Genomic DNA, 16,304 nt, shown 5'->3' on the forward strand with positions numbered 1-16,304 from the left:
CCAAAACCAGGAAAGACAACACAAGAAAACTACAGACCAACATCCCTCGTGAACATAGAAAAATCCTTAACAACATGCTAGCAAATGCACCAGCTGTATACACATATACACAGGATCACACACTGTGGGGCGCCCAGGTGGGGCAGTCAGTTAAGCTCCCAACTTTCGGTTTCAGCTCAGGTCTGATCTCTGGGTTGTGATACTGAGCCCCGCGTCGGGCTCCACACTCAGCAGGGAATCTGCTTGAGATTCTCTCCCCCTCCTTGCCCCTCCCCACCCCTGCCTTCATGCATGTACTCATTCTCTCAAATAAATTAATATTTTTTAAAAAAGAATCACACACTGTGACCAAGTTGGGTTCACCACAGAAATGCCAGGCTGGTCTGAAATTGGAAGATCAATTAAAAGACTAAGTAAGAAAAAATACATGACCTTATCAATACATGCAAAAAAACACTAGACAAAATTCAGTATCTATTCATGCTAAAATTTTTTTTTAACTCTCAGCATATTAGGAGAAGGAGCCCTACCAGCGCACAGTGGGGAGAGATGGTGCCTCCTAGCAGGTCAGGCACAAGACAAGGACGCCCCTCTGCCGCTGCCCCTCAGCATCATGCAGATAAAGGAAAAGATAAAGGAGGCATTACAGTGAGTCAAAGAAACCAGACCAATGAGGCTGATTCCACTCATGTGCAGTTTCAGGACAGGTGGGGTCCCCTGTGGATGGACAGACTGGCAAGAGCATGAGGAGCTTGCAGGGCGGTGGGGTGGGGCACGGGTTACTGATGGGCCCTTTGTCAGAACCCACAAATTATAACAAGATGTGTGCATTTCGTGACCAGCAATCACAATTTGTTTCACAAACAGAAGAGTAGGGGACCTCAGCGTGTCTGTGGGCCTCAGTCTCCTGATCAGTACATAAGTCATGGCCCAGGTACCTCTAAGCCCCCGAGGATCCCCACACCACAGCCCAGCCCCTCACTCATAACTTAATGACATCCGCGAAGACCCTATCTCCAAACTAGGTCATGTTCAGAGGTCCTAAGGACACATCTTTGGGGGACTATGAACCCAGCCTACCGCAGTGAGGCACTACCAGTCTCAGCCCATTCACATAGCCTGGGATGCAGCTCCCAGGCCAGTCCCTGGCAATCCTGCTCCCCCATCACAGCCTTCTGTGACAGCCCATGTGGGTGCTCACACATGCTTAGAGGGGAAGGGCCTCTGACTTCTGATCTGTCTCTGTACTCATAGATCCCCTGGTGGGCCTCCCCACCCCAGGTTTGATAATGCCCTGGTCCACTGTCCTCCTGGCAACTCTCAGCTTGAGGGGCCCCCGAAGGATGACCCCACATCAGCATGACTTGGGAGGACTGCCATCAGTGACAGTTGGAGGCGGGAGGTTGTTGCTTGCCTTGCTGATTTATGACTGAAGGGGTCTGGGCCAGGCTGCCTCCCCACGAGTCCATTCACTCTGCTGCTTTGTGGTGATTCTGGGCTCTGAGAAAAGCGAGAATTTACCAGGCTTTGCCTCTCCCTCATAGGACTGCTAGGCTGCAGGCCTGGCCTCACCAGGGACTGGCACCCAGGCCTGCAGGCAGCACAGAGATCACAACTGGGCCCAGGGTTGCGTCCCCAGGCTGCTCCCAGCTCACTGCTGACAATCTTAAACACTTCGTAGGATCACAGTGGAGCCACCTGGGCTTGGGCTTTGCCCTGTGGGAATTTTTAAATTATGAAATTTAATCTCTCTATTTTGTACAAATCTATTCAGATTGTCTACTTCTCTTCAAGCAGTTTTGGTAGTTTACGTCTTTCTAGGAATTTATACATTTTATCTATTAACATGTTCGTATATGGCTTTAACTATATCTCTTGTGACCTTCTCCAAATCAACAGTGACTTAAGGCCAGCAGCCTCCGGGACCCACAGGAACCATGAGAGCTGGCAGCCGGGCCTCATTCCTAACCTTACAGCCAAACGATCAGGATGTCCTCCTCCACACGTTAGATGAGCATTTCTGCTGCATACTCTCTTTCGAGTTAAAGAAATTATGTGCCGTTCCTAATTTTCTCATGTTTTTTTATCATAAACTGGTGTTGAAATTTAAATACTTTTCCAGCATTAACTCATAAACTCAACTGATCAATTTTCGGATATGAAATTACATTACTGAATCCCAAAAAAAACAACCTAATAATGATACACATGCTTATAAATGCCTATTTCTACATCATAAATATTTATAAACACAAGTAAAATTCACTTTATCAATAACAGTATTCTAATTTTCCATACCTTTGCTTACTTTTGCTCTACCTGTTCAGCGTCTCGGAAGAGTGTATTCAAGTCCCCACAGACATCCCCACCTCTGCCCTGAAAGTAACCTGTCGTGTCCAGGGCCGGGTCATGCAACCAGAGCCAGCAGCGACAGCTGTTAGCATCTTGTCAGAAATCCTCCAGACATGGGCTCAAATACCAGGGTGCACACCACAGGGGTGGCATCTCCCCTTGGGGCTGTCGCTTCAAAAAAGGCAGCCACGTGCTTTAAACCTGCAAACTCTAAGCCATCTCCCCAGGCCTTCCTTTGAATACATTTATTCATTTCCTTATTTCTAGTAGGCTTGTTTGGTTTGGGGTTTTTTGGCGTGGTTTTTTGTTTTAATTATCAAGGCAGTCCGTGCTAGGACAAGAATTTTGGGAAGCCCAGGGAACGCAGAGGAACTGCATCTGACTCTGAACCCAAATCCACCGACATCTCCTCCAGTTTGTGGGGCCAGTCCACATCATCACTGGGCCAGAGCAGCCCTGGTCCTCAGGTTGGAACCACAGGGTTCTGGGTGGGGACAGCCCTGCCTTTTGTGCCCGGTATAACTGCATTTTCAAGGCGCCTCTTAGCTTCTAACACTGAGAAAAGACAAAAAGCAAAAACAACCGAAATCACATAGATGTAAGTCTTCCTAATGCATCTCCTGGGGGGCTCACCATGGAGAGAAGGAACCAGTCCCGGTTCTTGGCTCTTTTCCAATGGTGACCCAGACATCTTCTCCCCTGAGGCCGCTCCCTACCCCGCCGTGGGAGGGGGATGCATGCAGCGAGGACTTTGCAGAGCCTCCCCTCCCCCGGTGCCAGCACGTCACTCATGGCAACAGAGACCCGAACCCCCCGGGGTCTGTGTCCCGTCAAGACCGCTCCAAAATGGGAAGGTGACCGGTAGCGGCCCAACAACCGATGTGCGGCCTCCACTGGGAAGGGGCAGACGCAGGCTCCCTTGGGGTGCTCAGGAAGGGAGTGTGGGACTCTGCAGGCATCCCGGCGGGGACCCGCCCGTGCTCCACCTGGGGCTCCTCGGCTGACTGAGCCAAGCCACCGCCCCGTCCCACTGCTGCAGATGCCCGTAGCAGCTACTCTCTGGATTACGTCCCCCGAGCTCCACAACAGAGGGACCCCGCGCTCGGCCAGATCCAGACACCACCAGCCAGGGCCTCACTGAGCCGCGTGAGCCCCCCAAATAGTCCCTCCCCCGCCCCGGCGCATCCAGCTGCCCGCTGGCCCCGCCACATCCCGAATGACATAAACGTGAACGTCCAGACGAGATGGCTGAACGGACGGGTTCCACGGAAGGAGGCTGCCCGGGAACCGCGTCCCCCAACAGGAGCAACAGGCCCTGATGATCTCGCAAACTGCACATCCTCAGGGCCAGATAGTCGCAAAGCTGTACGAACTACTCCGCAGGACTGAAGCCGGGGGACACAACAGACTCTGTGCAGGGCAGGGGGCGCTGACCCCCTCCCGGGAGGCCCCAGGCAAGTCCCGAGGCGGTGCTGACCCCCAGTCCCGCTCCCGGGATCCCCCGGGCGGAGTGGGGGGGTGATGCTGAACCCCCCCCAGTCCCACTAATAGGATGCCCCAGGCGGAGTGGGGGGGCGGTGGTGGTGCTGAGCCCCAGTCCCGCTGCCAGGATGCCCCAGATTGGGGTGGGTGGGGGTGCTGAACCCCAGTCCCAGTGCCGGGATGCCCCCAGGCGGAGTGGGGGGGTGCTGACCCCCAGTCCCGCCCCCAGGAGGCCCCCGGCAGAGCCCCACCCGTGGTGGGAAGACAACACCGTGACCCGGCAGACCGGCTCCCAGACACCACGGCTACTTGGCCCGGGGAAATCCAGTTGCGAAAGTCACTATAGTGACAGTTCCAAGGAGAAAGATCACAGGCTTCTCCCCAGAGGTGCAGAAAAAGCCTTGGGCAGAATGTAAGGCCCATTCCTGATGAAAATGGAATGAGTAAGGACAATAGGAAGCAATTGCTGCTTTATCACAGTGACATAGATAAGCCTTTTTGTAAACCCATCACCTCACTGAAGAAGCAGATGCAGGCGTAGTTAGGGACAAGATGAGGGCCGTGCTGCTGCGTCCACTGCCTGTGAGCCTGGGCACCCGAGGCCTCAGCCACTGCGGTCTGACAGGGGAGTGCCTCAGGGCCATGAGAATGGAGCCCATGGGGGCTCTCTCGGTTCACAGAGTCTACACTGATGTACCTGGAAACCCTGAATAATGTCCAAGTAGACTCTTCGTGATGATGGGATATTCCACGTCCTCAGCATCCACAACCAGCCAAGCACATGCGGCCATTAAGCATGGAAATGGGGCTCATGTGGTTGAATAGCAAGCGTTTGGTCCCATTTCATCTTCTGTACACACGAACTTAGCCGCCCGTGACTCCCGACCCCACAGCAAACACAGCACCAGACCATCAACAGAGAGAACAGACTTTTCAAATAATAAACTCAGTAAGGCTAAAACTAACACACTGAAACCAAAAGCCTTCATATCCGCACAAAATCACCAGTGGGAGGATGGAATGGTAGAGGAGCTCCATCAACAATGGAAACTGAGACAGTAAAGTACGTGGAAATGATCCTAGCTAGAGGTGTGCAAACGCCGTTGCTGGGACAGGTCAAGGACCGTGATTACAGACTGCAGAGGAGAGACTATACGTCACGGTGTCGGCACTAACCCCCCGCAGGTGAAGCACAAGAGCCTGGTTTTAGGGAATGCGCCCTGAAATACTCCACTCTGCGGCTTCAGGTCTGAGAAGAGAAAAGCAAACACGGTAAAATGCTCACGTTTGGGCAACCCAGCAGAAAGGAACACAGGGATTCGTTATACCATTTTTGCAACTTTTCTCTAAACGTGAGGTTATTTCAAAATAGAGAATTTCATTACAAAAGCCCACGTTCTGGGACCAGGTGCTTCCCTGGCAGGAACTCACGTCACGCTTGGTCTGTGAGTGCGGCTTCTGTGAGGCTAAGCTCTGCTCATTCTGGCCTTGGCGATTACCTCCTGAAAGTCTTCCTGACTGCTTCTCACACGCCCACTAGAAGAACCGGGCAACTCCAGACACACTAATGCTGAGCGATCCCCAACACATCATGGGGGTGAGGGAGGAGAGCGGATGGTGCACACACAGAGCACGCCTGTGTGCGCAGGCCTCTGCACACACACACTGTCCCCGGGATGCCCGGCCTCGCGACCAGCCACCTTTCGGCGGGAACTGGCAGCCCTGAGGCTGGGAAAAGCCATGTTTCTGTGCATTTCTCTAAAAATTAATTTTTATTTTTTTTAAAGATTTATTTATTTTGAGAGAGTGAGAATGAGAGAGAGGACATGAGAGGGAAGAGGGTCAGAGGGAGAAGCAGACTCCCCGCTGAGCAGGGAGCCCGATGTGGGACTCGATCTCGGGACTCCAGGATCATGACCTGAGCCGAAGGCAGTCGCTTAACTGACTGAGCCACCCAGGCGCCCTAAAAATTAATTTTTAAAATGTAAATGGTTTTCAATACTGTCAAATACAAGAGGCTATAGCTGGGACCCTGCCATAGGTTGAACTGTCCCACAAAATGACAGGCCTTGGTCCTGACCCCCAGGATCTCAAAATGGGGCCTTATCTGGAAATAGGGCCATTGCAGGTGTGATCAGAAAGAGGGGGTCGGTCACCTGGAGTCGGCGAGTCCCACCCCAAGAAGACAGTGTCCTTAGCCAGAGATGCCATGTGACCCCGGAGGCAGAGATGGGGGAGGCATCTACCAACCAAGAGACGCCAAGGATCGCCGGCATCACCAGAGACTAGAAGAGGCAGGACGTGCCCCCCAGAGGCAGCATGGCCCCTTGACACCTCAGTTTGGGGCTTGCAGCCTGCAGCCTGAGAGGGGTGTGGGCAGTTTGAGCCCTGAGTTTGTGGCTGTTAGGGCAGCCTCAGGAAAGTAGTAAGACCCTGAAAACACACAGAAGTACCTGAGTCCGAGGTGGGCACGGCAGCCACGAACACTCCGCTGGCCACGGACGCCTCCTCCTCCGTCTTCCGTCTTCGTCCCTGTCACAGGATGTGGAATGGGTCCCACCTGCTGTAGCTAGAAACCACCTCTGGCTCGTTCGGTGCACGTGTGGATTCCTTCCAATGCTAATCAGAACACGCAGGAGGTACCGGAAAGCTCAGAGGCACTACAGACGGGGGTCTGCCACCTGCAGCAGCACCGAGGGCGGGGGCCGGTGGCCAGTGGCCACAGAGCAGAGAGGACAGGGCAAGCACACTGGCAGGCATTCCAGTGGCCGCAGTGGCTGCCAGCCCAGGGGAACAGGAGTAGCTGTGTGAGCCTGAGCTTCCCGCAGGTGCACAGGCGAGTGGCCTGAGGGTGGGTACCACTCAGCTGCAGGTGCAGGAGCAGGTGCTCAGGCAGCCGTCCTAGACATGAGCACAGGCCACACCCACGTGCACACGCGCACCCCAGCCTCGAGGGCTCACCAGGCACCACTGCGTCTTCACATCCGTGACCTCTCTCCAACAGGACAGTCCACATCATCAGCCGCCACCGTGAGGGGACATGGGGTGGATGCAACCATACCTAGAGCTGGTGGCAGAGCTGGGTCCCTTTCACCTCCCTGCCGGCCCTGAGCGGAGGCCAGGACAGCCCCTCTGCCCTTCCCAGAATGAGCAGCCCTAAAGCCACGGAGGGACGGGACAAGACTGGCTCCTCCCCAGGGACTGGCACCTCACAGGTCTTGGGGCAGCAGTGCTCCCAGCAGCACGGGGTGGATTTGTGGTGTGGAGATGGCGGCCGCAGGCTTGGACACAGTGGAACCGGGGCATCGGCAAACTCAGGGCTCTGATGTGAGTGCTGTGGATGGAGGTGCCCGCGTAAGTGTGTGCACCCGGAGTTTCTCAACCCTGTGTCTGCCAGGGGCACCAGGGTGGAGGGGAAGGGCAGAGGATCTCAGCCCATGTGTCCCAGAGAGCAAGGAAGGCCACCAAGCAAGGGCCCCCCAAGACAGGCTTCCACCGGCCACAGCCCTAGCAGCGGGAGCATGAAAATAAGAGGCAATCACATGAGTCAATGAAGAGAGTTTGATGGGAAATAGGGCAGTTCCCAGGCCGCGAGGGGGGAAGGGGCCTGGCAGACTCCTTGCTGACAGAGCCACACAGGGGAAGCAGGCCGTGCTCAGGGGATGGGTCAGATGCCGAACCTACACCCACACACACCTGCCACCTACAGCGAGGCACTGTCATGCAGACTCAAACTGGGGGGCCCACCAGGCTGTCAAGGAGATGCACACACGTTCACCTGTTCCCCCAGAGCCCACCCCATGCATGCACCCCAGTTCGCACGGGGTCCCCACATGGCTCGTGGGTGTTCCTTAGCTAATCCCCTTCCCAAAAGGACCCTACAGCACAGATTAACTTTTATGTTGACTCTGCTTTGGAGTTTTCCTAAGAATTTAGTGACCCTCCTTTGACACAGAGAACGACCTGAGATTCCAGGTGGGGGTCCTGACCCACCAGAGGAAAGGCCCCCCAGTGACTTTCTTGCTCCAGGCAACAGCCTTGCCCTCAGATCTGCCTGTGGAGCATCAGCAGGTGGGTCACCCTGTGCGGGGCCACCTCTCCCAGGGCACACACGACCGCGAGGGACCGAGGCAGGCACGTGGTGGGGTTCTGGGCCAACGGGACACTCTCCCTCGCCCGGAGCACACCCTCCCACTCCCCCAGCCAGTGCGGGCCCCTATCACAGTGTTTCCAGGAGCCACTTCATACTCCACTGGTTCCGGGGGTGCTGGACAGGGCCCCTGAGGCCTGGCCCCTCCCTGTGGCCAGAAGGGTGGACAAAGAACCAGCGACCATGAAGGGAGGCCGCCCCACAGCCCGACCTCCAGCACAGGCTGCCGTGGGCCTGAACTGTTGTCCCATGTGGATTCCAGGGAACGTGGCTCTGTGGCCCACGTGTGCAGGCCAAAGCAGCCTGCTGCTCAGAGGGGACACAGCCCAGCCCCATCCTGCTGCTCACCCCAAAGCTGCCTGGTGAGATCCAAACTCACTTCTCTTCCTTGTGTGTATTTTCTCTGGAGCCCGACCCATGGGCTTTTCTGCATTCTCTTTGAGATAAAAATCAAAAACAAATCTTTAAAGGCCATCTCCAAAAACCACAGAATGGCTGGAATTAAATAAACATAAAGCTTGTGGTTTTCCTCTCAGGAACTTCCTGCTTATCTGATATGCAGAGTCAGCAGCGCCTCAGAGCCCAGGCGGAGGCTCCCGGTGGGGGGCCCTCAGCCTTGGGGCAGGGGCCAGGCCTGCAGGTGACCGTCGCCGGGCCCTGGCGTGCACCAAGGGCAGTGGGCACAGCCAGACCTGCTGGCCTCACGCAGGTGCACGCACGTACGCGAGTAGCTTCCTGTTCGAGGGGAATTTCGCTGAGGCCTGCACACCATCAACGGAGTGTGTGCTGAACAGCAACAACCCCCAAATATTCACGCCGACAGAGGGGAGGCTCGGGGAGAAGACAGTTGATTACACCCACGGGCAAAGAGATAGGGCCACGCACACAGGGCACAGGAAGCACCAGCGTGGTCTGGGCAGGAGCCTGACTTGGGGGCGACCAGGCCACAGGCTTGAGATTCGGGCAGGCTGGGGCACAGGGCTGTCCATCACTGTCTGGCCCCTGGCCCTGGCGACTCAGGGGTGGGAGGCAGGTAAGGGGTGGTGGGGCCACGGACTTGGGACTGGCCAGTTCCCCAAGAGGCTCCGAACCTCCACCTCTTCCCACCCCAGAACCTCCCACGTCAGAAAGGAGGCCACCGCGCCACTGAGCTGCTTTTACTCACCGCACATCCATCCAATGCTGCACGTGCGGTTTTTTCCTGACATCAACCGACTCTCCAGCTCTCTGGATGCCCACCACGGGTCCTGCAGCTGAACTCCGTTCCGACACTCACCATTGGTGCTAGTGAAGATCCACAGGCTGTGGGGACCCTCGAGACACCCTCCACTTCGGGCACCATAGTACGAGGTCTGCAGGCTACCCACACTTGTGCTCGAACCGGCTGCAAAGTTTGGGGGGTTCTTAACAAAGGATACGACTCAGGAACAGCAGATGGAAGAGACCCACAGGGCGAGGGGTGGGGAAGGGGCACAGAGCTTCCAGGCCCTGCCCGGGAGCGCCCCCAGCATCTGGGGACAAAGACTAAATATTCATTTTTTACTATCCCATGGACAACATCTTCTGACAAACACCCTGCAGCTGATTTGAAAGCCTGTGGCCCTCCCTGCCGTCAGCTCAGGGAAAGTGGGGGCAGGCTCCCTGCAGCCTCTTGGCATGCTGCAGGGCAGACCACCCCCATCCCAGAGGGGCCCCAGGAGGAGACTCTGGGCACCACCCACACCCAACCAGCCCTCACAGAGTTAACGGCAAAAGCGCCCCGTGGCCAGCAGTCCCACCCCCGGGAGGGCACCCACGCACAGCGTCCACTCCGGTCCACATGAGAACTTGTGCACAAATGTCCACCCACAGAGGAGGGGTGAACAAGACGTGGCCCAAACACAGGACAGAATACCATCCAGCCTCCGAAAGGAATTCTGACATGTGCTCCAACATGGATGCTCCCTGAGGACGTCATGCTTGGGGAAAGTAGCCCCCACGGGAAAATGCTGTAGCTTCTGTTGGGAGGTCCCTGGAGGAGTCAAATCCACAGGCACAGGAAGTGGACGGTGGGCGCCAGAGGCGCGGGAGGGAGTTCCAACTCATACGGGGTTTCTTTGGGGCTGGCGACATGTTCGGGGCTTAGAGGTGACGTCACACAACCCTGTGAATGCCCTAAATGCCACGAAGTTGTTCACCTTCAAATGGTTATTTTGGGTGTGAATGTTACCTCGATAAAGAAGCCTTGAGGGTGAGCAGCCCCTGTCCCCCAGGGGACTGGGCCCCATCCGACCAGACGGGTAGTGTTCTGCACCTGCACTCCTTCACCTGATTGCTTGAAGCACTCCTGCCCTTCCTCATCTCAGATTGCTGGGCACCGCCCTGTGGTGTCCCTCCTTTCCTCGGGCTCCCCCACAGCACACCCCAACATGACACCATGCACGGAAGAAGCCAAGAGGATGAGCCCCAGGCGGACCAATGCAGATGTGCCCACCAGGCCCCCACTTACACCTGCCTCAGGTGAGCCTGGGAGGCCAGGCCAGGCCCTTCTCCTGGGACATGGAACACCAGCCACTTTAGGTGGAAACACAGGCCTCAGGGCCCAAGGCCCCCACAAGCCCCCACCCCCACTCTCAGCCAAGGGCCTGAGAAATGAACTCTGGACCCATTTTATCATAAAAATCATGGCGTTTAGATGCACCTATATAAAGGCCTCTTTCGGCAGAGGCTTAAATGAATGGTCAGCCTCCGTTCCCTGAGACCTGACGTGTGGATTTCAGCACAATGAACACAACCAGCCACTCCACTGGACATTCGTGGGGCCCGCAAAGGCCTCAGGCGGGATGCAGTGCTTTCAGGTCTGGCAGCCACATAAGGATTCCTCCAAGGGACTGAAGGGGCCATGGGAGAAGAGCCAGAGCCCTTCCCGAAGGGTGGCCCCACCCCACCCCTGGGCAGAGAGCCTGCAAAAGTGGAGGCAGGTGCTCAGACTCGGCCCCACATCACAGAAGCAGCACAGCAGAAAAGGCGGTGGCAACCCACACATCCATCCACAGATGGACGGATGAATAAAGTACACCACCCACACGTGGGACTCCACTCACGTGAAACATCCAGAGCAGACAAATCCACAGACAGAGAGCACAGGGAACAGGGAATGGCCACTACTGCGTACAGAGTTGGTTGTGGGGTGGGTGACGGGAATGTTCTGGAACTAGATGGAGGTGGTGGGTGCACAACACTGCGGATGTGCTAAATGCCACTGAATCGTTGAATTTTAAGTGGTTAATTTTATGTGCATTTCATCTCATTTAAAAAAAAAAGAAAAGGAACTGTAAAAAAAAAATCAATTCGTTTTGAATCCTGGAGAAGTGGAAGCAGGGAGAGTTGGGGGTGGAGAGGGCCTGGTATGTCTGACGTCCGTTGGGCAGTCACTATCCGAAGCTCCCACACGTTTAACGCCATGCCGGACAGCATTCTTAGGACAGGGGACAGCCCCATTCTCCCCGTTGTGACCACGAGTCTGTCACTCCCCTGCCCATCCAGCAGCCTTGAGGCCCCCACTGCCCAGGTGTCCGCTGGAAACCATCCTGTCCTGAGAGGGATGCACAGGTGTGTGCACGCTCGTGTGCATTCATGAACTGTGCACTGTGTTCCATTTGTATCTGCAGGCACACACACGTGCATGTGTTTGTGGGTGACAGAGTGCTCGTGTGTGTGTGTGTCTGCACGTGTAGTCCGTGTGATGGTGTGTGTGTGCACGTGTGTGCCAAGAAGGTGGGCTGTGGCAGGGCTCCATCCAGAAGAATTACCCTGTGAGCTACAGATTCAACTTTCTTTTTTAAGATTTTATTTTTAAGTAATCTCTATGCCCAACATGGGGCTGGAACTCACAACCCCAAGATCAAGAACCGCAAGCTCCTCCAACTGAGCCGGCTGGGCACCCTTCAACTTTTAAGTTTTCTAGTAGCTGCCCATATTTGAAAGGTAAAAGGAAACATAAAATTAATTATTTAAACAGGTCTATCTAAAACACTGCCATTTCACCACGTCATGCATATAGCAAGCTATTTTTTTTTTTTTTGCATATAGCAAGTTATTAATCTGCCGTCTTGTCATCTGTGCTAAGTCTTCCCATTGGGTGTGTTTCATACTTGAAGCACCTCACTCCGGGCCAGCCACTCGCCCGGGCCGCAGTGGCTACGGTGTCCAGCAGCACCATGATGGGCAGCCCAGCTCCTAACCGCACCCAGTGCAGATGGCAAGTGACAGACAACGGAACAAAACCACCCACAGCCACCACTGGCCCAGTGGGCAACAGAATGGCTCTTACAATGGCCACCGTGACCAGACGTTAGCTCTGAGGTCTGGTCCAAAGCCCACGGGGCAGCCGGAGGATCACACCTCACTTGCCGAGTTCTGTGGTCCAGGCCCCTCCGCCTCTAGCTCTTCACTAATGTCCCCTGAATCCACAGTCCCAAAAGTGTTCCAAGGGATTTGGGTAAAGTCACCTTGAGATGCCATCAAGAAACCATTAAAACTGTCTTAAACTGCTTAAACTGCCCGGGGAGCACCTGTGGGACAACACTAAAACTCAGGGGAGGAGTGGAAGGAAAACCCTTCCAGGGGGTGTCCGTGTGTCTGTAATGCCGAGATTGGCACCACAGAAAGAAAAGGCCCAGAGAGACAGAGGAGGTTTTCATCCTGTGAAAGCCAGTTTGTGTGTGACCAGCCCCTCGGACGCCGGTGTGCCCCCAACCATAGGCTCTTTCCACGCTCAAGGGGACTATCGGCACCAGGCGTGCCCAGAGAAGGCACCTGCCGCCACCGGCGCCTCCCACTCTGTAATGCCTTCTCCCACACCGTCCACGGCAGATCTGGGAGGTGTAGGCTGAGGCCACGCAAAATCTGCTCAAGGTCTCTGCTGAATTCCACACAGAATTAAATTTAAAGAAATCACCACCCACATGAATGGCACCAATCCCCGTGGCTCCCTCTGCAACCCGTGCCCAGCTCAGCGGTCTGTCCCTGGACATTTTCCAGTAATGACCTATCAGCTCCCCTGGACGGATGGAAGCCCTAGTTTTCACGCAGGACACTCTTTCCTTTCCTACACTGGTAAGAAATAACAGCTATTCTTAAAATTCACTATCCACGCACTGGTAACAGAAGATAGCAGACTATCAGAACCTGGTTTTGCTCAAAAGTGGCTGTTGGGAGGCAAACCCAATTCTATTTAGGAGGATGAGACAGCAGGTTAGCTTTGCCAAGAACAAGAACTTGGAGAGAAGATCTGAGAAATCAGATCAACTTCTTCTGTGAGGCAAAATATTCTACCAGTTTGCAGCTATAAAATTCCTACAAGCTTTACTGAAAAGAAAAAAGAAACCACACGCACACCCAACACAGAGCCCAAGGCCCAAAGCTGTTCCAGAACAGAAGTCCGCTGGAGCTAAAGCAAAATCACCCTTGAAATTAAAGCAGGGAGGCTCACGGAAGCGACAGTGCATCTGTATTTTCGTGAATATACACTCCTGGGTACCTACCGGCCAGGAACCAAGAGATAAAAGTAAAGGTTTCAGAAAAGAACAGAGGGGTGAGGGGTGGGTGTTGGGGCGACAAGAGGCATCTAATTTTATCTGGCTTCTTTCCAACAATAAAATCTATTCCATCATTTTCTCTGGGTGAAAGCTCTTAATAAAAATGTAGTGTGACTGAAATTTGGAATTCTCCAGGGATTCTGCGGGGATGGGGTCTAACAGCTGCATGAAGCTCCCTCCAGCACAACCCGCCCTAAGAAAGGCCACGTGCGAAGGCTTTGGGCCGTAACGTGGCTCCTGGACCACTGTGTCCCTGAACACAAAGATGGGCTCGTGTTTACGCCTCCCAGCCTCCTCCTGTCCTGGGGAGACGGGGTGTCTCCTCCAAGCCTCCAGCTGGCAGCTTTTGGCCTGTAAGAACTCACGAGAAGGGCGGAATGGAGAAAGGCAGGTGCCCAGCTGCACCTCTCAAAGCCACATCCTCCCTCCCACCCCCGTTGATGCTGTCCCCCTCCCCGCCCCTACTCAGTCAGGGCAATGAGTTTTACTCTTTCCCACTGTGCAACCATCGCCCTACCTAGCGTCAGACTTTCCCATCATCCCAAAATGAAACCCCATGCCTTTCAGTGGGCTCTCCCTGACCCCCTCCCCAGACCCTGGCAGCCACTGATCTTCTTTTCTCTCCATGGATTTGCCTGTTCCGAGCATCTCCTGTAAGTGGACTCATACAATATGCGGCCCTTTGAGTTTGGATTATCTCACTGAGCGTAATGTTCTCAGGGTTCATCCATGTTGTAGCACATCTTGGAGCTTCATTCCTTTTTATGGGCAAATGAAATTCCACTGTGTGGACAGACCACATTTTGCTTATCCATCCATCTACAGACACTTCGGTTGTTTCTACCTTTTGGCTACTGTGAATAGACCTACTATGAACCCAGGTGTACAAGGAACTGTTCAAGGCCCTGTTTTCAATTCTCCTGGATGTGCACCTCGGAGTGGAATTCCAGGGTCAGGTGATAACCCGTTGCGGAGCCGCCAGACTGCTCCCCGCGGCGGCGGCACCTTCTTCCCTCCCCCCCCTTGCAGTGTGAGCGTTCCAGCGTACCTTCCTCCTCACCAGCGCTTGTTGCTTTCCATTTTGTTTTGTTATAATCACCGTAGCGAGTATCAAGTGGTATGATTTCTATTGTGCTAGGCATCTTTTCAGGGGCCTGCTGCCCATCTGTATATCTTCTTTGGGGAAATGTCTGTTAAGCCCTTTATGCATTTGTTAAAGTGGATTATTGTTTTGTTTCTGCTCGTCTTTCTTGAGCTCCTGAATGTAGGGGGTTCTGGGCAGGGTTTTTGGGTGCAGGTGGGTTCCCTGACACTCGGTGTAAGGCTCTCGGGACCCTCTCGCACAGCAGCCTTTGGTCAATGCTGGGAAACAGGCAGGAGGGGCCATCTCAGGCTTTTGATGTTCTCCTGGGTGTTCCATCAAAGGATGTTATCATCCAGTTTATTTTTTTCCAGGAAGAAATGGATCTCAATTATCATAGAACTTATATGAGCAATGACCCAGAGGCCAGGTTGACATCTTGAGCCAGAGTAACATAAACTATCCAAACCACCCAAACAGAAGCCACTGCAACCTGAAATCCTGGAGAAGTGTTTAAGACCAAACTTCACCCTCGTGCAAAGGGAAAAATGGTTTCTGCTTAAGACAGCATGTAGCGATACCAGATGTCACTATTATGCTTAAAATAGTGACAAATACCAAACACAAAAGATGCCTTCTACCACTTCAAGGTTGTGCCACCAGCTCTGCTCCCTGCACAGTGGGCTCCACGTTCCTTCAGTTCTCTGCCTATGATAGACCGTTTGGATTCATTTCCACAAAAGCAGGGCCACATTACCCTCAAAAGACATGCTCTCAGCACACGAGACTCTCAGCACAAGAGCCGTGTTACAGCACTTTGCATTTTAAATTTCTGCCATTCTAAAGTGTCTGTCCCTGAAACACCAGCATGATTTAAATGGAGCTACCCAAAATAGAGAAACCATGTTTTTCTGTACCTACGTGAAAATATAGGTATGACCACTCACAGCTGCAAGCTCCTCACGTTAAATACTCCCAGCCCCGTGAGCACGTCTGTCTAGCCAGGTAGGAGGGCTGGGGTGTGGCCTCCAGGCCAGAGGTTCAAATGGCTGCTTCTACACAGCGTTGCCCCACTCCCCGTTCTCCTGAGGCTGGAAGCTCGGTGCAGCTGCCTGAGCTGCTGGTGTCTCTGCCGGCCCAGGCAATGAGGGGTTCCCAATTATCTTTGAGCACCAAGGAGTTGACAACTGTGGGATACAGTAGTGACATGTGGCAAATCCCCCTTTCATTTCTTACATGGGACATTGTGAACCCGATTTAAACCAAACACAAGAAAAAACTAAATGTGTGTGCATTTTAATTTTCCAATATCCAATAGCCACCCAAGGCCATGATGAGCCACCCACCCTATCGAAGTGCACATCCTGGCCTGCTGCACAGGGCCCCACCTGCCTTCAGCTGGGGCCTCTTTTCTCACTCACCTTCACAACATGATGATGTCCGCCAAGGAGATGATGAGCAATATTGATCTTTCCAGTCATTCTGCTGAGTTTTGTGAGCACAATGACACACCTAAGGGGAAAAGAGGCAGATGGAGAGTGGAGGGGTCCTTGGTCCCAGCACCCACTCCCTACATGTCTTCCACTCCCATTCCTTCACCCCACCTGCATGTCTGGCCAAGTTTGGGAGCCTCTGTGAAGAAGGCTACAGGACTGCCTCT

The sequence above is a fragment of the Callorhinus ursinus genome, unplaced genomic scaffold (genome assembly GCF_003265705.2).
Source record: "Callorhinus ursinus isolate GAN/ISIS: 27379988/994484 unplaced genomic scaffold, GSC_fseal_2.0 scaffold13, whole genome shotgun sequence".
Taxonomy (NCBI): Eukaryota; Metazoa; Chordata; class Mammalia; order Carnivora; family Otariidae; genus Callorhinus; species Callorhinus ursinus.